Source organism: Buteo buteo, chromosome 7, assembly GCF_964188355.1.
Source record: "Buteo buteo chromosome 7, bButBut1.hap1.1, whole genome shotgun sequence".
NCBI classification, from domain to species: Eukaryota; Metazoa; Chordata; class Aves; order Accipitriformes; family Accipitridae; genus Buteo; species Buteo buteo.
This window is the reverse complement of record NC_134177.1, coordinates 42193658-42221077: the sequence shown is the minus strand read 5'-3', so window position 1 is coordinate 42221077 and position 27420 is coordinate 42193658. Positions and strand designations below refer to the sequence as shown.

The 27420-nt window shown below is 40.6% G+C and overlaps 1 protein-coding gene across 5 annotated transcripts in view; it reads right to left on the bottom strand.

Annotated features, from left to right (window-relative positions):
• TAOK1 (TAO kinase 1) overlaps nucleotides 1–27420 on the bottom strand; it is a 69231-nt gene that overhangs the window by 38586 nt on the left and 3225 nt on the right. Inside the window, exons 1-2 of one of the 5 annotated variants that reach the window (XM_075032765.1) lie at nucleotides 6828–7362; nucleotides 5446–5512 (exon numbers count right to left, since the gene is read on the bottom strand). The exons of 1 other annotated variant lie outside the window; for it this stretch is intronic. The gene's annotated coding sequence lies outside the window, so the exon portion shown is untranslated. Of the gene's footprint in view, nucleotides 1–109; nucleotides 344–5445; nucleotides 5514–6827; nucleotides 7363–16445; nucleotides 16520–27420 lie in introns of those variants that run through there. 3 more of the 5 variants (XM_075032767.1, XM_075032763.1, XM_075032764.1) reach the window with 3 other exon arrangements.

Below are 27420 nucleotides of genomic sequence, written 5' to 3'. Positions count from 1 at the left end.
CACAACTCTGCTACACTGCACTCATGAGCATGCACACACACACACATTTCATATTGATGCGGATCATTATAGGAGCCTTCAAAGCAGACGGCATCAGCACATGACATACCCAACTGCCAATGAAGCCGAGTGAGATGCACAGGAACGGGACTGCGATATCTCCACCTTCCATTGCATAACACAGTAACTAATACCGCGTGGGAAGGGAAATAATTAGCTTCAATTCAGCCTGTACCTGAAGCACACTAGATTTATGAAGACTGGAAGAAAAGTTTTTTTTGTTATTTTTCTTTCTTTCTTTCTTTCAAACAAGCCAACAATATTCCACTTGATTCCAGCTCTAACAAGCACGTAACACTGAAAGACAACTGTTTCACATTTACAGCCCCCGACGAAACAATAGACAAAAAGCATCAGTCAGAAAAGCGAGAGAAAGGAGCTGGGGGAAGGGAGCTGATAACCAGAGCACACTCAGTATTATTGAAGGAATGTTTCTTGGATCGACGGTAATGATGTCATGTTCCATCTTTTAAGAAGCATCAGATTCTTACAAAAAGGACATTGTTGTTCAAAAGCAACTGCTGCAATCCCAGAATGCCCTTTTCCCTACATCTGTTAGTCAGAGGGGCTAGGCTTGGATAAACCTGCTAATATGGCCAAAAGTCACATGTCCCCGCGAGCGAGCGTGCGTGTGAGAGCCAGAGCGAGGAGAAAAACCCTGCGCACACACAGCTGAGATGGATTACAGCTTTCTCCCCCTCCCCACCTACCCCCGATGCCAAACCAGCCACCAGACTCGTTCTTGGCATCATTTCTGAGCATGCCTCTGAAATGTCATCAACAAGCAACACTTTTTACCACTGCTAAAACTCTTACCAGGCTCACTGACAATACGTGCAGGAGTGGTACAGGACTGGCTACTGCGCTGCTGGGCTTCAAATGGCAAATCCGAGAAAAACTCTTCATCTATTGCGATACACCTTAAAATACAGCTTTTTCCCCTTTAATCCTGAGAGCATCAAAACAAATTTAATTATCTTTATTCTTGGAAATAATTGCTGCTTTGAAATGCATGAGAATAAAAACATGAAGTATTAAAACCTATTTAACAGAATAGTCACAAACGTGTGCATGACACTGTGCTTATCATCTGATCTGCTTAGATGGAACAATAAAATGCATTAATGTAAATTCCATCCATAAGAAAGCTTTACACAGTCTCGCTTAATAAAGTGCTCCCATTTTTTATGGATACTACAATATTAAATTCCCTCAGTCTTCTTTTTACCCAGACAACGCACACTGCCTGCCAAAGCCCAACAGTGCCAGCAGCTGAGATGCTCTGCCTCCTGCCTTGCAGTAATGACACCTGAACACTTTGGGGAAATGGAAGTGAAGTTAGGAGAAGTGGCATGCGACATGGTTATTGCATTATTTTAAATGTATTAAAAATACAGACGAGTCTTAAGATTGAAAAAAACCCCTGCAACTAAACTGTACTGAAAATTAGATCATATACCAGCAGGCAGCTGCACTTACGTATTTTGCATTCTTCCACCAATGTAGTCTCTTTACTACAGGTTTTTTGGATCGGTGCAGCTATACTGTTAAACACAATTGCTCCCTGTGGATGGGACTGATCACCTCACCTTAGACAGCTCAGATCAGGTGGCCGGATCCTGGTTGTGGCCAAGAGACAGACAATGCAAACTCCGACCGTGCTCATGTCTCTGCTGGCTGAAGAAGCAGTCTACCTACAAGCCACCTTGCAGGCTGCTAAAATTAGATAAAATAAATCCCACATTTTTTCCTAGTTGTCACTCATACAAAAAGAGAATATTGCATTGCATAAACACAACTACTGGTACTTAGATCAATTCCACTCATAACCAATAAGGTGATGTAGGAATATGAGAAAGATTCAAAACAAACCAGGGAATGACCAAAGACTGGATCAACTCTCTTTCCATATAGTAGGCTGAACTAACTACCTTTAGTTAGTGGCTACCATTACTAGTGTAAATGACACCAATTACAGGCCAAAAAGTTTTATCAAATTACTTTCATCTGAACAACTACCAGTTAGTAGAAACAGTATGCACACATCCACAAAAGTCTGTGAATCAATCAGATGTTACATTCCCTGTAATTACGGTTATATTAAATGTACACACACACACCTTGAACCACTGACATAAGGAAGCTGAAGATGAGGACGGAGTAAGACCTGTCCTCTCCTGAGTTTTCTGCCTCCCTGCCTGCCATGTCATCTCAAGCTGAAGTAAGACCCACCCCGGTGACTAACATCCCCTGGGATCCTGCAGAGCAGAACAAGCAAAGCTCTGAATGGTCAGTTGCCATGGTCAAAGCACATATTTAAGCCTTATACTACAGAGTCCTCAGAGAAATTAAAATCTGTCCACACTACACTAAAATATCAGAGGGCTGTCAGTGTCATAGGTCACTGTTTTCATGTAATAAACCAATGTACTAAGAGAATGTGTTTAGCCTTCCCTGCAAAGAAAGGAACCTGCTCACTGAGACTTCCACCTATCTGTCATATTATTTCTCAAGTTCACATCCAGACCAACTCAGTGAGAGTGACGGTGACTAGAGGATACTCAGTTACACTAACCATGAGATGCATCAAAGCATTTGTAGCTCCTAAGATGGTTCAAAAGTTTGCAGAAACCAAATTACAATACAGGCTTGCTTGGAGATTATTAGCATTAAAAGGCAAGCACACTTTGTCCATACAAATGAAGTTTCAAGGAATCAACGTATTCAACATCCTTCAGCTTCTATACACAAGAATATTATAACCAGAGTTAAACAAATATGATGTGAGCACAAAACGGAAACAACGAACAGATTTATACATCCATCATCCTGTGTCTCTCTCCATTTCACCAGGTACCAAGAGGCACACTACACAGACTCCTACAATGGCTAATGAGGCCAACAGGAATGCTGCACTCCATTACTGAATTATAAACAAAAAATTATTTGCAATTTGAGACATAAATCTTGTTTTATGTTATAGTCATCTGCTATATAATACACTTAGCACAGTAAAATCTATAAAAACTTATCTTTAGTATCAAATGTAGGTACACTATGTATTTTTTCCTGATAGAATATACACGACAGTTTAAACACAACCAAACAAACCAACCAGGAGACCAGTTACAGCACCTATGATCTTTAGAGCTGCACACTCTAACAGCAAAGACTATAAAGTAAATATTCAATACAGAAGACTACTGGTCCTTTGCAGGTCTTCTTACTCAAAGTCAGAGCAGAAATAAAATAACCAGCACAAAAAAAACCCCAATACCAAAAAAACAACAGCCCACTGCAACATAACTTCATTTGGAAACTGATATTTAGATTTTTTTAATTTTTTTTAAAGCATCTGCATTGCATGTAGTGCAAAGAGTTGCTAAATTTTAGTGTAATTTCCTCTGGCAGGATCTAATGCAAGAGCATCAAATAGATGGGGAATGAGTGTCATCATGCAACTGTCGAAAAAGGGAAAAGGGATTTTCTCTTACTTGCATATGGGTCAGATCCGGGGAGTGTATGAAGCTGAGATTAAATTATCCTCTCAACACACTATTAAAAATTTCCTGAATGGCTTCCAGCTGACACTGAAAATTTCCACCACTATCATAAATATGGTAAACTGGAACTATTGAAAGAACTGACTTTGAATTTTTTTTTCTTTTACTTGCAATTATGCCTAAAGTGAGAGTTAGATGGTAAGAATGCTTAAAATACTGACTTTTAAACATTTCTGTATTACATTGAGTGCTTGACCTGAAAGCACAATTTTTTTTTGGAAGTGGCAGACAAATCATTCCCCATTTTTGACAGACTGAATAAAAGCCTGTAAGGTAAAAAAAGTAAGCAAAATTCTAGAATGCAAGTTGCTGCTTGTATGCAAAATGTGAAGTAGTCACTATTCCATGCATTTTCAGAAAAAAAAAACCCAAAACAAAACAAACCGACACACCAAACAAACCTAAATAAGAGTTTTCTAGCATATAAACCAAAAACATCAGTACACATGAGCTGTTTGGTCATAAACCATGCAGAGGAAACCACAACTGGACTTTCAGTATCATATAATATTGCCTTTTTGGGTAGAGGAAGCTTCTTTGACACACATTTGAGACACCAAAGAGGCTCTCCCAGCACAATCATAGAATCATTTAGGTTGGAAAAGACCTTCAAGATCACCGAGTCCAACCATCAACCATGCCCACTAAACCATGTCCTGAAGTACCCCGTCTACTCGCTTTTTGAGTACCTCCAGGGATGGTGACTCCACCACTTCCCTGGGCAGCCTATTCCAATGTCTGACAACCCTCTCAGTAAAAAAATTTTTCCTAATATCTAACCTAAATCTCCCTTGCCTCAACTTGAGGCCATTTACTCTCGTCCTATCTCCAGCCACCTGACAGAAGAGACCAGCACCCACCTCACTACAACCTCCTTTCAGGTAGTTGTAGAGAGCGATAAGGTCTCCCCTCAGCCTCCTCTTCTCCAGACTAAACAGCCCCAGTTCCCTCAGCCACTCCTCATAAGACTTGTGCTCCAGGCCCCTCACCAACTTGGTTGCCCTTCTCTGGACATGCTCCAGCAACTCAATGTCTTTCTTGTAGTGAGGGGCCCAAAACTGAACGCAGTACCCGAGGTACAGCCTCACCAGTGCCAAGTACAGGGGAAAATGTACAACAATGTACAACTGCATACCCAAGCACATCACCACTTGATCAAGACTGCACTGCCAAGCACAGGAGGCTGAGCTGCAGCTGTTATGTGACTGTGAGTAAAATATCTGATCTACAACACTGAAAAACAAGGCCACAATGTATGGAAAGAAAAAACAATGTGTTGAACAGCTTATGTATCGTCTGAGTAGAAATAAACAAAAAATTACTCATTTTACTCCGAGATGTACTCTCTTCAGGCAAAACTGGTATTTTGCAATACCAGCGTACTCGCTTTGGGCAACAACGGGATGTTGCAATACCCACCCCTCAAACTCATGGGGATGCATGTGCAATGATTTGACTCTAACCTGGTATCAGAAGTGGAATGGCTGTACAGTTGGTGGGGACGTATCAGAAGAGATGATGAAGATCCAGCATCAGAAGAAATGAACACTTGTCACACCAGGCACTGCTGATATATGTGACTTTAGGAATGATGCTACTACCCAACTTATTTCGCGATCTGCATATAAATCAGCCGTTAAAATTTTAGCCTGATGAATTCTGTGCATGGAGTTACCTTATCTGGAAAGATTAAGGGCAGACACATTACCTACTATACATCCCATCACTTTAGTTGCTGTTCATCAAAAGCCAGGCGCTAGCCAGCTTGCTGTGGTGGGTCCTTTCTATAAGGGCACAGACAGAAGTAGTTCTGTTGGCTTACCTGAAATTCAGGGGATCTGCAGCCAGTGCATTACTGCCAAGATTCAGGATTGTCTTCTATCCATCCTCTGCACACCTCAGCAAACACAGGGACACATGTTCATCAGGTTCTTCATAATCACGACGTATACCATATTTTTTATTGCTTTCCAATAAAAAAAAAAAAGCCCTGGCAATGCACCAAGTGCTGTGGACATTCCTTAAAACTTCTTTTAACCTAGGCTCAGGTCCACCCAGTCGACTCTTTTTTCCTGTTCTGACAAAAGCAGAGCAACTCTCAGGTGCCTTAACATGCACTGCACACATGGAAGACGAGTTACTCCCTGCTCACAGCAGAAGAAGGCTGTTTTCTTGAACAGCTAAAAATCAGCTTCCCATCCATGCTCAATTACACCACAGCAGATGGTATCAAGACAGTTGTATTCTAGGTGACTATCACAATGGAAAGTCTATCAGCATCTCCAAGCCTCTCAAAACGGACAGCAATTTTAGTCACTTGATTCATGTGAAACCACATACCACAGACTACTTGCGTACTTGGGTAAGCCTCTCCCACCAAGCTAACAACATGTTACTTTTTCTCCTCCTAGTTCTGCAATTTGGAAACCTTCCTAGAGTGGTAATTAAGGAAGAAGAAAAAAAAAATCCCAGAAATGTAACAAAAAAAACCTGGAGATGCAGCAAATGGCATTTAGCTTCTCCCATGCCCTGCAAAAGGGGCAAGAGGCACTCAGGAACATCTCCCTCGGGATCCTGCTAACTTACTTTTACCACTTAGTAATGAGCTGCAGCTGAGACAAAAAAACACTGACAAAGTAATGAACTTGCCTTTCTCTTAATTATCTTAAAATCATTCTTTTTGGTACACTTGTTCTCCACACTGGATCCACTAGGACTATCTGTCATTAAGGAAAAGGGAGGTGCAGATGAATAGCATTCTACAAGACAGTGTTAGAAAAATGTCTAATATTCAGAAAAAAATTCAAAATGCTGTCACAAAACTGATTAAAAAAGGAACCATCCTGAAACAGTGCCAAGTACAAGCAGAACAAAGACACCTGGAATGGGTTGAGAAAACTGGATTGTGGAAGGTAACTGTGGACCACGGAAAGCCCCACTGAGACGTTGCTGTCTTCTACATTGCTTTTCACTCTCGAGCTTCTATACACAAGGTGCTCTTCTGCTTTCTGCCAGTCCCCAGGGGAAAGGAAAAGACAAGAATGCCCCACCTCCGAGTCAGGAGCCCCTTCTGCTGCCAAAGCCTGAAGCAGGTGAGATCTTACAGCTGTGCTGGACACTTCCATAACTTGCATTATGACAGTAAGGAGCACTTCATGTGGTCTACAACCCCATGTGTACCTGTGTAACAACAGTACTGCTTACTGTGAATGAACGCAGATCCTCTTCCGTAGCAGGAGTTTACAGCAAAGAATGGTCATCAAATGCTGTCCCCTTTATATCTTCTACATTTCCTCATCTATGTATTTCTAGAAGGAATAGATTAAAGGATAAGATGGATCTGCACCTGGATATTATGGTGAATTCTGGCAGCTTTTTGTCTGTGTGAGCACCTATGTTCAAACATGCTTTTCTTCCCCAACACGGTAAATTTTCTTCACCTGACAAAGAGCAAGCCTATCATTCCAGTAAGATTCCTTTTTCAATTTCTTTTAAAACTATTTTTGAGGAATGGTTCTATCTTGGAAAAAACTCTTTGCAGATTTTTTTTTTCTTTCTTTCTTTCTCTGCTTCTCTACCTGTGTTTTTTCTTGTATTATACTTCTTCACAGAATAGCCTCAGGAAGACACTTTTATGTTAGAATACTGCTTGCATTTCTCTTATACATGCACTTGTAGACTCTGTGGCTTACTTTGATTTCCTCTCAAGATTCTGACACTAAAACGTCCATCATCAACTCCCTGAATTACTTACCCCAGCACACTTTCTGATCCTGCTGAGCTATTCTGCTTGGATGTTTACTTTCCAGGAATGTCACTAGCAAAAGGGTCGGAAGTTTCCCAAATCTCCATTGACAAGCCCAGGATGATCCAGACCAGCAGTAAAGCCAACAGTGCAACAATTATCCTGTGCTTTCCATTTAAAGCAAAATGGAAAGTTTTCTGTATTTCTGATTATTTCTACAATCTTTCAAGTTTTCTAAGTAGTGGAAAAGATATCTCTAACTGGGTAAGCCTCTTCCTGTGTTAGACAGATATTCTGAACAAATTCAATCTATTTTGACAAGTTATGTAGGCCAGCTACAAACAAACACAAATATACCTAACACTACCAGTACTCCTGAAAATACGAGTTTTGTTAACTGGCAATTTTTGCAACGTCACTCACCCAAGAAATGCCAAATCTACCACTGACCCTACCACTTATATAACACAAATAAAAGACACTACTGATAAAGTTGAAAGAAACATTAATGCCAAAAAGCATCCTGTATTTTTTCTCCTATTTAAAACAAAACATCCCATGGGATCAAAAGTTAGACCTACAGAAGAGCTGAAGAAATAGCCAGCATTCATTTCTCAAAGACCAATGTCATGAAAGTTCAAGAAGTGCTAACCATACCCTGACATATTCAAGATTAACCTCTCCTGAATGTCTTTGCTTGTGATAGTTCTGGTACATTTATTAAGAAGGTCAGCTCTAAATTTAGTAATTCCTTAGGCTAGCAAAGCTATGAGGAAGGCAACTGGAAAAAATGAAATCTTCTGTCCCCCTTCTTTTGTAATTCATTAAGTTCACAGTCATTGCCAACTCTTTTCCTTTACTATGTAAAGCATCACATTAATACACATTCTGTGACTGCATCACCTACAGACAGCTCTCTGTGGCCACGTCTCTCGGACTAAAAGAGATTCCAGTGCAGGAGATGCTGCTGCTGGCAGCACACTGGCCAGGAAGAGGTTAGCAAGTGGCCAGCAGATGAGAGTCAATTAAGTCTAGAGGCAAAAATACTGGGAAACTCCAGCTGCCCATAAAAAAAAAATTACTCAGATATCCTAATGGGACTTGAGTTTAAAGAAACCTTTTCTTGACCCCTAAGCAATTTTGCCCCAGAACAATAAATATAGTAAACGTAAGCAAATTAGCTCTTTTGGATTCAGCATAAATAACTCAGAAATAAGCTACTAAAGCTCACAATATAGATAATTACCCTTGAGAAAAGAAGTAATTAAAAAGTAGCAGTACCACACACAGTTTTAGAAAGGAGGCCTGAAAGGAAGTAATTCAGTCTTTCTGACCAATAAGTAAAAAAAAATGGAAATGTTTAAATTGAGCTTGCAATTGAATTCACTGGAGTGCAGAAGAATGCCAGGGCACATGTCCACCCCAGCCAGAGGCTATGTCCAACCCCCCAGTCCACAGGTCAGACTTTTATTTGAGCAAGTATGAACCTGGCAGAACTGAAGCCAGTAGGAAGGACCTACGGTAGAAAATAGAGTCAAATACAAACAGAAGAATCCGAGAGAGAAAACTGGAAGATTCTATGGGAATAATCTTAAGAACCAAGCTGTGACAGCAAGAAGCCTCAGGTGGTCATCCAGCCTGATCCACTACCAGGCTGGAAAAAAGCCACACAGGAGAGCAAGGGTACAGGAAAAAAGGTAAATTATCTGCACAAAGAAGATGACTAGGTATAAAGTATGGTGCTGTCCCAGACCGTACATCAAGAAAGCTGGTCCTTCAATAAACTCGTAAATTAAACATTACTGACCTATGGAGATGAGTAAATCGCTGCCCTAAAAGCCTGACGTAGCTCCAGAGTGATGTATACTTTTGTCGCAAGTGCTGTCTCCTTCCAACAGTTGTTGCTCCAGAGAAGCTCCCCACAATGGCTGCAGCCAAACTGAACAGAAGAATTAATTGAACTAATAATCAGTGAAAATAACATGCTAACCACTTGGTGACTGTGATACACTAAGAACTAACAAGCCAAACACTTACGCACTACACTATATGTCATTAAAATAACAGAATAACTCAAAAGGATATTCGAAAAGAAGTGGGCAAAGTCTTGCACACAAAATTATGTGAGTATTAATTAGTCATAGGTGGCGAACAGAAACATCACCTCCAAACTGATATAAAACTCTGAAAAAATCAAGAGGTCAGATATGTAATTACACATTTTGATCAAGGAAAAAGGCCCTTGCAACCAGAGTGACCATAGTTCTCTGCAGATCCTGCATAATATTTGCATTTAAGATCTGGAATGGGAGGGAAAGGACACGACAAGTTTTATTTAGGGCAGATGATAGTACCAGAAAGTACACAGGAACCTTAAAAAACAACGTGAATGAGCAGCAAGGCAGGAGATGAAAGGTCAAAAAGTAAAGAACCATCAAGCACACACCTACTTTTAAACTAAACATAACTCAGGAACTGAGCCTGTGCAGACAGCTCAATGAAAGTAATTGCACAATTATGCAAAGACAATGTCAGACTTTTTTTAAAAAAACAACATGGAGAATCAATTAGGAAAATAATATAGAATTTCTGATAATACATTAAGGAAGTCTCTGCCATGGTCGGCTCCTGGCTATTATTCTTCATGCACATCTAGCAATAAAATGAAAGTACAGTACAAAAAGGCTTCAGAAATAGGAAGGCATAAATGCCCAAGACGACAAACTAAGCTTGAAGAGAAAAGGTGTAAGAGTTAAAAATCATATATAAGAAGGCCATGTCAGGTACTCAGACTTCAAGATCAAGGGGCGAGTCCATAAAATGTAAGAGCAGCATATTTATAACAGAGTGAAGGAATTCAACCAATCAAACTATGAAAAGCAAAATTAACCTGCAGAAAACACTGCAAGGTACTGAGCCCAAGAGATATAAACATTGCTTTTTAAACTAGACATTTACACGAGTAAGGACATCCACAGACAAGTCAGGTAAGGTGTTGCTGAATGCTCCTGGCACCTCTTCTGAAGCAGCCAGTTGTTCACTGCCAGAAACAGCAGATAGGACCAGACAGGCAATGTATTAGAATCTGGATGACAATTTTTATATTGATATTCTTCTAGGGTTAAACAAGCATCATTAAACCACACTTTGTTATGAAAAAGGTCAATTTTGTTTAACACAGGAGTTTATAAAATATATGACTACTATCACAAACAGAAAAAAAGTTTTATTGAAAGGCTGCACAGAAATAATGAGAAAATACCTTACTAGGTTCTAGTAAGGTGCACGTATGTGATGGACCTTCATCACTAGGCAAATGCAGAAAAACCTTTTCAGAACAGTCATTACCAGTGAAAGACTATTCAGTTTTTTAGGAGTGACCAACCTAATGGAGCACACAGAAAGAGGCGTTAGCAGTACAGTACAGCAAGGGTATACAGCTGCTTATGTAAGTTTGTAACTTAAAGCAGGTTGAAAAAGGGGATCAAACATATTTCAGCATCAAAAGACCTTAAAACCTTCTGTAACTGTTAAATCTGTCCTACCAGATTATCTGTACCCATAAATGGAGTACCTTTACTGAGCAATTATTTCACACATTTCTAGAGCCTGTGAGCACCTTCTTTCCTGCTGGAATTCCCCAAAGTCATGGCAATTTGTCCAGTTTTACTCCAGCTTGAGTATTTATTTTTCCTGTCTCCACATGACTGAGCAGGACAATCTTTTAAACAGCACACAGCAAGGCATGAATCAAACAACCAAAAGCAAGCAACAACAAATCAAAAAACACCTTTTTTCACTATTTTACCTACTTGAAGAAATGCTTCTCCAGGGAATTCTGCAAGGTCTAGATTACTTCCCTTTATGCCTTTCACTTAAAACAAAAATAGTTCTCAGTATGTATTATTTAAATAACATGCATACCCTTTTAATTTGATGAGTTTTATCTGCTTTCATAGAGAAAATGCTCCTTTCAACTAATATACAAAACAATTTAGGTAACAATGGTTCAGATACAGAATATATCTCAATCGGATAGTTAAGATCATAGGACTGAAGGTCTTATTAAGTCCTGTTCCTGCTATTTTAAGCAACTATATAATAGAATCCAATCATCAAATAATAACCAACTCCTGAGAACTTCCCAAAGCCACTACTCCGATTACAAGGCTGCTCCAGATCCCCACTCCTATTTTGATTAGCAACCAATTTAAGATTAAGAACTGATTAAGACTGATTTACAGTTTGTATTTATTATTTGTCAGTTTATACTGACCTACTCTTTTTCCCATACTGTCCCTAAAGTTTAAAGTTCTTTTCCCTTTTCAATATTGAGGGATAAACACGAGTACAGAGATGCAATATGTGTCCCCTTAGCCTGTTAGCTCAAAGAAGCAAGCCAGTTTTACCTTCCTGTATGACACAAGAGAGAGAATTGACTTCCCAGACCGTCCTAACAGCCCTTCCTCATATCTGTCCCAAACTAAGGCTTTTTTTTTTTTTTTTTTTTTTTTTTACATCCCTGACCAGAATTCTCCACATCTGCTGATTTCCTGGACACAAGAACATTAAAATTTTAACATCACCATGGTATCAATAGACACACTCAAGTCTTTTGCATCTTTCCATTTCTAACTGATAAACCACATTTTTGTATATATTATATACATATATTATTATATATACTTATATATTATATGTTATGATATATTTGTTGTTACTGCATGACCACGCACTTTTTACTATCCTGTTTCTGTCTCTATTATTGCAAATCCTCCAGCTCAATCAGTCTGGCCGAGTGAGACTCCAGGCCTCCTCCGAATTGACAATACCCCCCAACTTTGCCCCAGCAAATTTTATTAACACAGTCCTTTCATGTGTACATCAAGACCAAAACACCACTCAAGCAGCTTCCCTCTAGCCCACACTTCCTCCTTCAACAGCATGAATTCACCTTCCCGTAGCCAGTCCCTACACCATTACACCATACTTGACTTTAAGAAGTCTCCAACATGATGCTGTGTCCTGTGCTGTACTGATGATCGCCTACGTGAGATGAACTGTACTCGCAGTGCTCCTCCATCCCAGCCACTGTCTTGCTCCATCAGCTCTCCAGCAACTCTCCTGTTGAGGCTAGTCCCCCTCACAACCCATTCGTCCCCAAGCATGGGAAACACCATATACAAGTAGTTTTTAAATCAGAAGGTGTGGGTGGGCATACAAAACGTATCCTTCTGCAGATGGGGGAAGGGAAGGGATAAGAATTTGCAAGAACCATCATCCTTTCCATTCCTGTGTCGATGGCTACCCCACATTTCTGCCTGGCACTCCCCAGGATGCTCTTACTCCCCATCACCTTCCCCAACTGCTACGGCTGAGCAAGACCACACCATCACCAAGCTGCCACAATGAAAGCAATGGCTTCTGGCAGAGACTTAAAAAATAGGTACCAGCTGCATTACCTCAAATCCATCTAGACATGGCACCAACAGTGAGGAGGGGGAAACTGGTTATGTGACCGTGGGAACGAGTCACCCACCCATGGCTCAGCCAGCCCCGATCTTCGAGCGAGGGGGAAGGAGGGTGCCAGAGCAGAGGACAGGCAGCACCAGCCCACTCCCAGCCCGCAGGCTGGTGGTCCAGCTGGTCAGCACAAGCGCACTGGTCCCGCACCTCCAGCATCTGGGTGGGAACAGAGACCTCCCCGCCTTGGCACGGAAGGGAGGTATGCTGTCTGTTTACCTAGAAATTTTGGGCACATCTGCTGAAATTCTGTAAACCCGAAAGATTTGTTGTAGAAACTCTTACGTCACTTTCACACAGGAAGAGAAGCGAGATGTGAGTCTGAAGCAGGAGAAGTTTGTAAGGGCCTGCTTCCCAAATTCAGGCAGTCATAGGTTTGTGTGCTACATTACAGCTGTTCTGTTTTCTGACATCTTATCTCTTATGTACTTATATACCCATTACCATAGTAACCAAATTCCTCAGAACATATAATGTAATTTTTGTATCTAGTGTATTAGAACAAAATTATTAAGGTTACAAAGGCAAGCATTCCAAAATTAGAAAGTATCAGAATTCAGACTGCCATCTCCCTTGCCAACCCATCTTCACCTGCTGCCTCCCTCCCCATCTCCCAAGCTCCCAAGTCACCTCTCCTGCAAACCTCCAGCTCCATTTCTCTACCAGCTGTAGCACCTTCCTCTTCGATCCCTCTGCAGCACCAGTTTCACTATACTTCTGTCCTGACGTATTCTTATCTCCTCTCTCATCTGACTTTTATACCTCCTGCATTCACATCAGGCATTTTCCTCCTCCACACTGCCTGGGTGCTCTCCAGGAATGATTCACTGAACACAGGACAGAGATTCCCCACAGTCTAGGAACTGGAAACAAGAGGAGCCTCTCTTGCAGGGAAAAGTCCTTCTGATCTCCCATAGCCCAGGGCTGGAGCATCTTCAGCTGCTCTCTGAGGATAACTGCCTGCTCAGCACCAGGAGCTGCAAAATGCCTACGCAATGCATAGTGCTGGTTTACCCTCTTATTACCATTGCACATTGCACTGTAAGAGTGGGTGCCACTAAGGACTAAGCCCCTGTTCCAGGAGGTGTTTTGCAAATACAAAGAGTCTCCATCTTGATGGAACTTATATAAAACAAATTAACCTTTATGCTTTACCTGCCTGTATCATTGTTTTATGTATGTATCGCTAGGAGGAAGACACATGCATGGAATGCTCAAGTGCTATGTTTTCTCTGAACGCCAGCATCTGCAAGCACTATAGAAGCGAAGAGTGGAATCCACTGCAGTGGAACATACTCAGTAAATTCAGCAGATCTCTCCTTACAGAAGGTTTACTAAAAAGCCCGTCAAATCACAGCCTTAGACATCCTGTTGCTTGACTGCCTCTCCACTAGAAAGACAGGTTAAGTAGATACATTATTGTGCACATACAGAAGGTAAATGACTACATCTTTTCTCCAAAAACCTGCTTTAAAAAAAATTATCTGGCTCTTTTCTGGTTTTGGCAGTATTACTAATTGTCCTGAATACAAGGGATGAAAGAGGTAGGTCAGCATCTGCACCTGAAGCAAATACTTGGAACAACAATTCAGAAACAAGGCCCACAAAGCAGGTTTTAATGCCCAAGGTCCATCCTACCTAGGCTGACTCTTACTGGGAGTATTTAAAAAAATTTTTCTCCTGTACACCAACTCTTCAGCTCCCAAGCATGAAATACAGCACTTTCTTCTGGCCTGAAGAGAGGAGGAAAGCGCTTAAGTCGCTTGAACGTACCTAGTAAGCGTTAAAGTATTTTAAGGCTGAAAAGGCAATTTCAGCTCAAGTAGGAACACATCCATCCTAAATTTGACAGAAAACTGTAATCAGAGATTGGTCTATTCCAACAGCACAGATCCAAACACCTTTATATTTCACAGGTTCTTTGTGTGCTCACACACAAAGCCGCTTAATCCAGCTGTTCTCAGCAATCATTCACAAAAGCAAATGAACGAAAAAGAAATAATCAGCAACCATTTCCACTCCTACCCTTTAGTTGAGGTGAATGATAATTTGATTGCTTCAGTCAATGGACAAAACTGTTTTCTATGCCTTTAAATAAAAGGTTAATTGAGATATGGTGGAACCTGCTCTCACACCTGGGGTTTCTGAAAATAAGGTTGTCCTGCCTGTTTCACGGACTCTGGCCTCAGCTTTTGCATGAGGTGAGGCAGGGAGCTGCCAACAAGTGACTTTTCCAAGACTGACCTGATCTTTGAGAGATGTAGTAAAGGAATAGCGTTGCAAAGAAAAAGCCAATTAAAATGATCTTATACTTTTCCTTAAGCATTCACTGCTGGCAGGGATTGAGCTCAAAGGCCTTTGTCTCAGGCAGCACAGCGGCCTGCACCTTGCTGGACGGCAGCAGCAGCTAGACTCTGATCTGAAGGCAATCAGTGATTTGGTCAAAGCTAAACCATGCTACTCAGAGGCACACAATCATGCCATCTAATGAAGGATGGTAACTGAAGATGATAAAAGCTACTACCCAGTGCTATCACCACATGGCTCAGCTATAGCAGGATTAAGCTGTATGGTCTGAAGGGCTTCCTTAAGATGGTCTGCAAATATGCAACATAGGAGTCTGGCTCTATCAAGATATGGAAGAAGTAAAGCACCAGGGGACAAGGACAGCCACGAGAACAGTCCCAAGAGAGCAGTGGGACAGACCTTGCCAGGAGGACATTAGAAATTTTAAAAAATAAATCACCTGCTAGTTTGTTGGGGGTGGGGGGTGTTTTCCTGGGTTTTTTTCCCCCAGAAACAGGGCTTGGTATTCTTTCTCCATTTTCATTTTAACAAATGGACAACTCACACAAAACACTACACTTTTCTTTCATGACACCTCCCAGAGACCCTCCTACTTCCCTGGAGAGTTTATCAAAGATCTTTAGACAAAACAAGAGAAGTTGCCTGCATTAGAGTTTCAATACTGTCACCGTACCTGTCCAGGTTCCCTTAAAACAGTCCTCTTCCTTACAGTATTTAAGAATCTACCCTACACACAGCTACAGCTGCAGTGAACGAGGCCTTATTCTGAGGTAGAAAAATTTGCAGCATTTTTCACTTAGATTTTAAGGAAACTCATAGAATTTAAAAAGTAAAAGAGTACATGAGAAGACAATCAGTGGTTACCTAAAATCCAGCTTAATTAACAATAGCTATGCATGTTTAGATTTTATCATGCCACAGATACTTCATACTGAAAAACTGTATTAGAAATTCTGTCCTGGTGAACACTAGAAGCTTTTACAAAGAACTTTTCCTTTTGGGACAGAAGCAATGGTTTGCACTGGGGTTGATGGTATTTAATTGCTGGTGAAAAGTAAAATAAAATCATCCCTCTGAAATAAAGACCATTCATTGTGAAGTTGAAATATTATCAGTCTGTGGCATTCAAGTGTGTTTTCTACATGGATTGAAGAAAGCAGATCGCAGCTCAGGCTGAGGGTTTCACAGCCTGCAGAGCGAGGAGGACAGCTTTGCGTGACTAACATCAGCCGACTGTGTCAACTCACCAGGATGGAGAGGACCACACCTGCGACATCTCCATTCACAGGTTCTTTGGCATTTCTCAGGTCTTATGCTGGGTCTGGAAAAACGTGGAAAGACCAGAGCTTTGGTGACTAGAAGTTGCTCCATCTCCCTGATTTTTTTTTCATTTTTACTACTTTCTCCTAAGAGGATATTATTCAACTGCCAAAACTCACAATGTCACATCTGACCTATACTTTCATTACCAAGGCTTAAAAAGCACCTGATATTTTCTGAGTATTTAGCAGAGTTGCTATAAACTTTCTTACCTTACAAACATGTAAACTGTGTGAATAAGAGGTAACCTGTCCAAGACCACACAAGTTCACAGCAAGAACAGAAAGGTCTGACATCCCGTTTCTTATGCTAACCATCAAATACATAGGCTCTGTGTTTCTTTTTCACGTTTCACCCAGTGCCCAGTCTACTAAAACAAGGACCAGTATTATTTACCTGATTTCATAATCTTATCTCTCAACAGAATATACATTTATCACAAGACAGAGTGTTCAACTTTTGCAGAAGAATGGCTAAGTCAGTGAATAACAAGACTCATGACTGCTAGCATCTTTTGACTCAAGAGTACCAGCCTGCATACAACCAGAGAACATAGGGGCTGAAGGCTGCCTTTGCTCCAGTGGCTGTTTAGAGGTAGATGATATCAAATTCCTTTCACATCTGTTTAGATTTCAGGAGACAAGCACCCACATCACACACAAAAAAACCCCACCCTCACATCCTTCTGGCAGCCAACTACTTGAAGGGGCACAGAGAAAAAAGGAGCTCCTTGCCCCTGGAGGCTGCCTGTGAAGGGCACTAGTAGGGTGTAAAAGCAGAGTAATACAGCAAATTTTTGCACTGTTGCAGTCTGCACTGCACCTACTCTAGGGATAAATAAAATTCCAATCTCCACAATCTCCAAGGCTGTCAATCTGACACCTTTTGTGAATACTAAATTCACACATACAAAGAACTTTCTCCTTTGTAGGTTTTGAAACATCTCGCATGCCGTTTCCTACTGGTAACTGAACAAGCAGCATAATTTCATACCTGGCAATTTGAAGCCTCTTTTTCAGCAGTTTGGAATAATGGATTATGCCTTTTGTTTGTCAGTAGGAACAGACAAATAAGAGAAAAAAAACCAGTAAAGTTTCAAGCAACATTTCCTTTATTAAAAGAAGATCTATTTGCTGACTGCTCCTGTTGGCTAATAAACAAAGGGAAAGTCAGGTGTCCATTTTACAAATTCTAAGGATCTTGGATTTTTGAGCTGGGAAAGTAGGACAACCTCCTGATACCTTGGGCAGATACTGCCCTAACAACCGACCAGCAAAAAGCGAGAACTGCTCCCTCATCATGCATGCAGATCACCCATGCAGCCCAGCTGGACAGGGAGCTACTGAGAACTCAACATGCCATGCCAGAAAACAGTATTTACTTTTTGGACACAAGCTATAAAGAGCAACCAAGAAGTAATTAAGGTTCCTGAACACAATGGGGCAAAGAATATCAGCTCCAATGTTGCTCGCTGCCCAGTTCTTACTACATCTGGACAGCTTCTCAGAGACCACCAGCCTATCCTCTCACAACCAATACTCAGAGTTTATGGCCTCCAAATACCTAAATAAGGCCCTCTGCAGATTATTTTGTAAAGTCATTTTGAGTGAGGGAATATCTAAAGCTCTAACCTTAAAAAAGAATAAACCTGTCCATATTTATATGAACCATATTGCTTAGTATAGCTAACAAGCTACATGAAAGCCAGTTGCTGCTAGGCCACAAAAGGGCTCCCATAGAGAAGGAAGAACTCGGATACACTCTTATATTAAATTTCACAGGCTTGAACAAAAATCACCCTGGTTATATCAGTCCTGCAGTTGGTTTTGGCTGCTCCCCTGACCCTGGCCAGGACCCAACAGTAATCTTGGTGGAAGGCTGCTGTTAGTACTACCATGATATTTATACAAACATCTGAAGCGTATGAGACAGTTCTCTGGTAGAAACCAACACAAACATGACAAGTCACTGGGCAATACTTATTTAAATATCTCCAAAACAGTAAAAAACAAACAAAGGTTACATTAAAAGAAAAAAGATCCCTGAACTAAAGAGGACTTAGGTATTTATAAAATGCCTATATATTTGCATCTGGCACATAATCTACATCACACCCTCCAGCAAGGCAGGAAGAAGTTATTTTTGAAAACTTGATAGTCAGATCTGAAAAGAAATAACTGTGCTTCTCTCACTCTCTTTTTTCTATTAAGCTAATTCCTGTTGTATAAAGTCAGCTTGAAAGCTCCTTTCAAAGAAAAAGGGGGAGGGAGGAGAGGAAGAATCAGATCTGCTTGTTTTTTTGCATTTGACATTCAGGTCTCGTCCCCCCGTTTTGTTTTCCTGGAGGACACGGCGGCGCAGACCTCGCAGAATGATGACATCACACCTACAAAAAAAAGCAAAACCCAAACAGGAGGGAAGCAGCTCTCCCTCAAACAAGAGCTCAGAACAGCTCTGCTTCTGGCTGTTACCTTTTGGATGACTCAAAACTTAATGTGTCCAGGGGTAAAATAATTTTCCCTTCAGACCCCTGGCCCATGAGAGCAGCCCATCAAAATGGGGGAAGGCAACAGTGCTGATGCTTTCCAGGCCAGGCAGAATAAAGTTAAAAGGTGTTTAGTTACTGTTTGCCTATAAAGATACCTTGAACAGTACATCGTTTTATGCTTGTTTATGCCTGTTTTATTATTGTTTTCAGGTTATACAGGCAAGTGGCTTTCACCATGATGAAACAAAGCAAAGCATAGCACGTTTAAGTCGCTGTAAATTGGAAACTGCTCTTACTTAAAGGCTTTATAAAGTTATTTCTTCCATATGAGGTAAGCATTCTAAAAAGCATCTTTCCTGCAGAGCAAGTGCATATGCTATACCAGAGACAGAGGAATTGCTAGATGTGTATGCATACAGAAGGTAGCACCTGCAGAGGGAAAAAACACGCCTCTTGCAGTGAAGAGGCATTTATACCTTGTCTGTATTTATTAAAACTCAGGAGAGGCCCGTGCTAGAACATGTGCACTGACTGCTCCATGTCACAAGGAGATTTACTCTTCATGTAATACCTGAACTCAACAGATCGACATGACTGGCAAGCTCAGAAATAACAGGTTTTAAGTGAGAAAAGTCTGCAAATCTTGGAAGCAAATCTCCAAGATGCTTCCTGGAGAATCAAGACACCAAACTAGATGGTACATGACCATTTTCCTTGCTCCTAACAATTTATCACTTAAACAGCAACAACAAAAGACAGCAAAGATTAAAAAAAAAGGAGAATTATAGAAGGGGAAGATATTAAATACCCAGTGGTCACATGATTCCACTGACAGCAACTGAACAGCACAATGGTGACAAATCATTCAATAGCTCTTTGCTGTGATTTTTTGGTAATTAAATATGAAATTAAGGAGATTGCCATCTCCACCTTATGCACAAGCTAATCAGTATTAGCAGCCTGCTCAATTCAGACAGAATACTAATAATTTCTCAAAGCAGCAGAACAAACACAACCTTGCTATTAACTTAGGGACAATACTCCAACAATAACATCAACTAACCAGGTATCATTCTCAGATTTTGTCCAGAAAAAGATTTTTAAAAGACGCCATTATACAGGATGTCTCACACCTACCCAGAACTTACAAGGCCTGTTATTACTGTTCATCGTCTACTTTGAGAAATTCTGGCATAACAAATGGTTGATTTCAGATAAAATGCAATTACAGATTTCTGTGAAGCAGCTGAAGTTTTCTAGAGAGTTTGACTTCAAGACTTTAAACAGTAAAATGGTAAGACACTGGAATACGCTATCTAAATATCTCAATCTCCTGTCCCAGTGATTAAAAAGAAAGAAAACGAGACAAGCAACTGCCATTAAGGAAGCATCAAAAGGACATCGTCACTCCACTCAGAGAAGGAATTTTACTAAGTTTGAAGTCCGAGATCTGTTATATCAGATGGGCCCAATGAAGCGTGCTGAGTCCTGTCAGGTTAACTCTAGAGACTAGTCAGGACAGATGGACAATGACCATCTCTGTAATTTTCTGTTTACATATTTACAGAACGTATTTTAGTGGTGAGACCGTATGTGTCATGTCCTTAGAAATGCTAATCACAGGCATGAAATCACATATAGAAAACCCCTAAATCAGCAGGTGCTTGATGCCTCCAAACCAGAAAATAAGCAGACAAGTAGAATCACAACTCACACCATACTCTCCTTCCACTCATGCTGCTCCGTACCACTCATGCTAGTCCGTATCATCCTTGTTTCCCCAACGCCTATGTAAATAGGTAGGTAGATTTTGCAATGCACATGATAAACACCTATGAACTATTTCAAACCAGCAGAGGTAGCATTAGTTACAAAGCTGAAAGCAGACCTTGGAGAAAACTTGCTAAATTTCATACTCCGTGGTTGTGGCAACATTGAACAAAAATCCCTCAGAAAACCAAGGTCCAAAAATATAGAGCACTTCCACACAGGGACTCAAATTTCAAGGTTTTTATGCTTTTTGGGTTATTCTGGCTTAAAAATAACATGACTGAAGCAACAAAATCCTTAGTTTTATTGTTTTGAAATAAGCCCCAGCAATTTTACTGCATAGATATGCTTTAAATGAATACCAACACCGTAAACTTCTCTGCAGAGACAGTTAAAGTAGAATCTAGAACAGATAAAAGTTGCTTGTGATTAGCTGAGCAATGGCTCACTCAGCGATGCTTACAGATTCCTGACAGGTACAGGGGCTCAAAACTCTTCTTCCCTCCTAGTGCACCAGGTGAGGACGCTTTCAGCTTTTTACAGAAAACAGCAGTATGCATTTGCATTACACAATAACCAGACCCTTAAGAAGAAGTGAGATTCATCTGTAGTAGGGACTGCACAAACAGGATAAAAGGATACACTCTGCCTCCACAGATCTCCATAAAGATGTCCAGACAATCCCCAAGTCTTGCAATTATATCTGCACAAGAATATTTTTTTACTTGGGTGAGCAGTTCCCAGTTATCCCTGTGTGTGACTGACTCCCAGAATGAAAAGACTTAGTTTGTTGTTCATCAAGTTCAGAGACTAATCTACAATGCACTAAAGGCCCCTTTCAGATTTATTTAAAAATAAAAATCAGCAACAAGTCACATCATAGTAACATATAATATTATAATTTTCAAGATTTAGCCAGCTCATTCATGAACAGCATCAAACTGCCATTATGATAAGAAAAATCTACATAGCACTTATATGATGAAACAAAAAAAGCAATCCCCTGCATCATTAGTAGGTCAGCCAGACTTTCAGGAAGAGATCTGGGACAGTGGTGCTGCTGAACTTTGAGGTCTGTACTGTTCCACCACACACCACAATGCAGCATCTCGTACACTTCTGCTTTTACTTTACAGCTTAGGAAGTACGGCAGTCCTGCTGGTTAGATGTTAATTGGGGACTGGGGAGACAAATTCTTCTACCTCTGTCGCCATCTATGCTGGGCAAATCGCTCACTCCCCAACCTGTACTTCAGTATCCCCACCTTATAAGTGTGAAAAATAAATATGCATTCATCATCCATTTCAAATACCTTGATATTTATAGATGAATTTCAGAACTGGGAATTACTATTATTATTCTGCCAACTCAGAGAAAATTATAAAAACATCACATATGTAAGATAATCTTTCTGTGTTATAGCTTACTTAAATTTCTATTTGTGTATTAATATTTTATTTCTCATCATATTAATATTAATGCTAGCTATTTCTATTTAAACATAAAAATATTTGTAATACCTACAAAAAGCATAGTGATTATACTAATTTGTAGTCACTACAGTAATTAATTTTCAATACCAGGGAGTGCAACAGGAAGACTATTCAAATGAGGATCACATACGCTGGTGCTGGACCAGCCACTGTGGAAAGACTCCATGTGATTGCCTGCCGGCACAGTCACCCACAATAACCAATTCCAACAACAAGGGAAAATACAAGACAGTTAAAATAATGTGTGAATTAATATCTTCAAGACATATGGGCTATTTAAGAAAAAGAACCTACCATTAAAATATTTTGGAAAATGTAGAGACTTTTCCAAAATATTTTAAAGAACAGTGTGCATCAAAAACTGCATGTCAAATCTTTTTCAATAAAGTAGCAAATAATTCTTTAAATCTTCTTTATGGTTTTGTGACTAATTATGAGCTGGTAAAGGTAAATCATGTTCTTTGTAAGTAAACTATTTTCATGTTAGTCTAGCATCCAAAGCGCTCTGCTTGATACTGTCAAATCAGGAACAAATTGTTTGCCCAGTCTTGGTTTTTGCAAACAAATTTAAAACATCAGTATTGCAATGAAATCAGAGGTAATGGTGAGGATAAGAACTTGCTTCTTCCATAATGTTTTATTTTGGATAAAAAGCCTGCATATTGACCTCTTCTTAAGTGCAGGTTATCTTAGTGTTTGGGACCCTGCACTCTGTCTTCCCAGTGAGCAACCTAGTGAAATTTTGAAGACTCTGGTCAGTTCAAGACTGCTGTGTAGGTTGATCTGGTAAGAACATGGTCAACTTCTGAGCTAGCAGCTCACAGCAACATCTTCTGAGAGTGGGAGAAGGAAATATCTTCAGTGACTGTCACGCAATCAACTAAACTCAGACCAAGCGTCCCCCCACCTCCATGGGCATGCACTCCTGCTTGTACAGCTCTGGGCACTTGATGTGGCTTTTGGAGTGGAGATGCTCTAGGATTCCTTTGCCCATGTATTGTGTCAAATGAAGGAAAAATAATCTTCCATCCTCCACAAAGGACAGATGATCAGCATTCAGATGGGCTCGCCTGCATTCTTGCTGCAAAACGGGCAGGTCCCAGCAAGAATTAGCAGGAGGTTCTACCACACACCTCCAGCCAGAGACTAACCTAGTTTTAAATACTTCAAAGCATGGGTTAGAGGGGGTTTTGTGTGGAAAGGGAAGAAGGAAAATTAAGCCAAAAACCCAGGTAAGAGCTCAGGGTTTGCCTATATGGTAATTAACCTATAATAAAAATGGAGCTTGGCATTCTTAGCAAGGCACTGCCTCTGAAACGTACCATTATTTCCTTCCCAACTTTGATACGCACTTCTAGAAGCCAGCATGAAATTTTGTTAAGGCCTAGGTTACCCTCTTTTTTAATTAAAGTTGCAAATCTCCATAAAAACCTCAATCTAGGAGCCTGCCTGCATACTCGGGATATACCAAGTAAGTATAAAGTGGGGTTTATACCAGTTCAGCTGATGCCAGGGAAAATCATATCACTGCAACACAGTTAGTCTTTATGGATGGTGAAAACACATTACTACATTTAGGCCAGTAAATAATTCTCAAGACAAGAGTCTGATATGCAAAGTGTAGTAAAAAAGCCCAAGGAGATGTGGGAGGGCAGTGGATTTAAAGGCAGAAGACCATGTGCTGTGCATAGATCCTGTGCTGTTTGACCCTTGAAGAGGCAGACAGCTTACCTAGGGGTACAGAGCCAAATCATACATAAATAGATTTCAAAACCAGGGTTTAACTAGTTTGCTATCTAGGCCAAGAAACAGTTCTGGAACATATTTAACACAGTTTAATCGCATCAAATCATGGCTGGCCCAGAACTGATTTTAACAACTGTCAACTGCTCTTTGGAACAGGCAAAGCCAAAAAGCGAAGATCACTGCGTACAGTTTATAGAGAATACAGAGACAACCCAAACATTCAGAGCAGGAGCAGCAGAAAAGCAAGGCACATTCAAATCCCATGATCTTTATTCAGATTGGGTTACAAGGAAGTGAGAACTGGGAGGAGTTATGCTAGTGACAACTGCAAGCCAGAACTAAAGAAGAAACATGTTGCACTGCCACCGGGACCCAGCTTGAGAAATCCTAGTAACTGATGGTTTCCCATGGAGAAAGTTGCTGCACTACTTACTGTATACCCGTGGCCTATTTGAGAAACAGCGTTAGCAAAAATAACCTCTCTTCTCATCTCCTCGGCTGGGGGAGGGAGTGACAGTCTCCAATTAAAAGAGGACCGAGGCGGGAAACAAGAACTGCATATTAAGAAGGGGGAGGGAGGCAAAAATAACAAACATGTGCAATACCACATGTGATTCTTTCCAAGAAATCCCAATACAACAATTCTCTGGGAACGGGCTCATGGGTCTGTTATTGCCTTTGAGTAGCGGTATGTCAGGGAAGAGGAAGGATTGCTGGATGCTTGGAAAACAGACTGAACACATGGACAGGGAACAAGCCAAAAACTGTTACAAGAAATATTCCCTACCCTTTCAACATACTTGCATTTGCATATTCTACTTTCCTATGCTCCTGGATCCCAAAGCTTTCCACGGGTTAGAAATCACTCAGACCGGAATGAAGTGAAGCTAAACCAGCAACGCAAAGAGAGGGACTGATCTTAAAGGGCCTAACCCCTCAAAAACTGTGTCTACCGATGCTTAGTAAAGGGAAGAAAAAGGGATTTTGTAGTTTAGCTGAGCTAAGTGAAAGGCTGAAAGCAATTTTATTCACATTTTAAGAATTCAGGTGTAATACACATTGGCTTTCAGTCTGAAAGCTATAAGCAAGAATCTCTGAGATTAAGATTAAACATCAAAATTTACTTTTCAAGTATGGCTTGACATCACTGACACGCAGCAAAAGCTTCCAACTAAATTCACAGGCACCACTCACCCACATTCTGATAGAAGGTTGCCCTGTAAACACACTACACTTGATGAGCGTAGGAGAAAACTGTTTTTATAAAATTACATCTCACTCTAAAGAAAATATTTGCACGGCTGTAGCCAGGAGTGTAGTAAGGGTCAGTGGAAGATCACAGGCACAGAAAACTGCACAGCCTGCCAGCTTTAGAGTTCTGTGATTTTTACTTCTTTCCTCAAGATCTAAGCTTTCCCCAAAACAAAACATTTCTAGCTTTTTCCATTCTAAGGACAATATTCAATATGTAAATCTCATGCTGTCACCCCATCCTGACCCCTAGAGAAAAATCAAAACTACTTCTAGCCAAGCAATACAACAGGCAAAACTATTAGCTACTGTCCACCCGTATTAAGAAGCCATCATCACCGTAACTCAGAATGTCTGTTGGGCTGTCCTCACCACACCTCTATGAGAAGGAAAAACCTCATCTCTAAGCTACAATGTAGGTATGTAACTAACTCTGCATAGCTGGGCTCAGCAAGCTCCGATTAAACTGGAGAAACTTTTCTGTTTAGACAAAACTTATTGCTGCTTTGGCAATTTCATGCTATGTTTACAGTGGCTACCTTGTCTTTTCTTCTGGCAAAGAAACCAAGATTTAGCAGGATGTGAAAAAAAAAAAAAATGTCAAGAGTAACAATGCACTAATTTCTGACAAAGTATTAAAAGTTCTCAGTGGCTTCCCTTTGGTAATTAAAAAAATACTGTCATTCCAGTGATCACCAAATATTTGTTTAAAAAATGCTTTAGAAAACCTCGTTTGGAGCACTCATTGTGCTGTCTAACATCCATTGTGTTTCTAAAGGCCTTCAGAAAGTATTCCTTCCTCCATGTTTTGTACTGTAAATGAGCACTTAGACAAGGAGGAGGGAATACAGTGTCTAAAAGCCAACTGTGCTTTTAAACAGCTCTCCATCCTTTCCTCCCGTTTTGTGCACACTTTTTCCCCTCAGACACTTTGCACTTCACCTCTGATTTCATGTTTTTAAAGTTCTGCCTTCACAGGAAGGACTCTGCTTTGCAGCTCTGCACAGCTGAGCTCCCTCTGGAACTTCACTTGAGGGGATTAGTGGTTTTCTGACCCTTTATCCATTGAATTTTTTCCAGTCTCTTCTCCACACAGAAATCAATGTATGATGAGCAACTCCTCAGCATGTTAAAGAACAATGAAAACAAAGAATCCTGAAACCTAACAACTACAAGTTCAGGGAAAAGTGCCACCAACCACCTCTGTCTCCAAACATTTCTCTTTGTACAAGCTGTGGTTCCACAGCAGCATAAACTGATCTAATTGCTGGCTGTCGTGGTGCAGCCCAGGCCCTTGGGTTGTCTCTAGCATCACCCAACTGTGCACTGAGCCATTTCAGATCACCAAAACTCTTTGCATTTTTCCTTAGGTTAGCTTTCTGCTAGTGTGGCTCAGTGCAGGATCAAAGACCAGAGCCAATGGAATGACATACATGGAAAAGCAGGTGGAGGATGGGACCACACACCTAAAACAACTTCTAGCCTAACAGGAACTCACCAGCAAGTACAAGGCCACACAGACCAGGGTTTCACCCTGCATCATGTTGGTCAAAAGTGAGCAGTTTGTGGAGAAGAGTAAGACACATCCAAGAGTTATAAAAGAAAGGACAGCCATCAGCCTCAGAAGGTATTAAATCATCCCTCTCTGTACTGCTATAGGCAAGCTTGTCTCAAACATGGCTAACCAAGGGACGACATCCGTGTTACCCATGACGGAGACCCTGCTGTCAGACCCAGGATAACTTTCTCATTCAGACGTGACTCTAGTCCAGAGTTGAAGTTAAGCTCTTCCCTTTGTCCAGTTTCACAAAAGGAAATAGAACTAAAAACCTTCATGCTACATAGCATACTTGAACAGGAAAAATGTAATGGCCACCCATAACCATTGTAATTCAGAAGGAAAGAGCCTGGGTCACCCCTGGTAATACCAAAGATTTCTGTAGTTTCTAGTGTGCACTTCAACATAACAATATGTTGTTTACATGATTTTAATACGAACAAAAACACAACAGAAAATGCTTCTAAGATAGGATCTTAGAGATTATGCAAGTGTTCTCCAAAATACATTGAGAATGGAGTAACACAAGTGATATTTATCATAGCTTCCATACCACTTCTGGATCACAAAGAGAGCCAGATCAACACTAAACATTT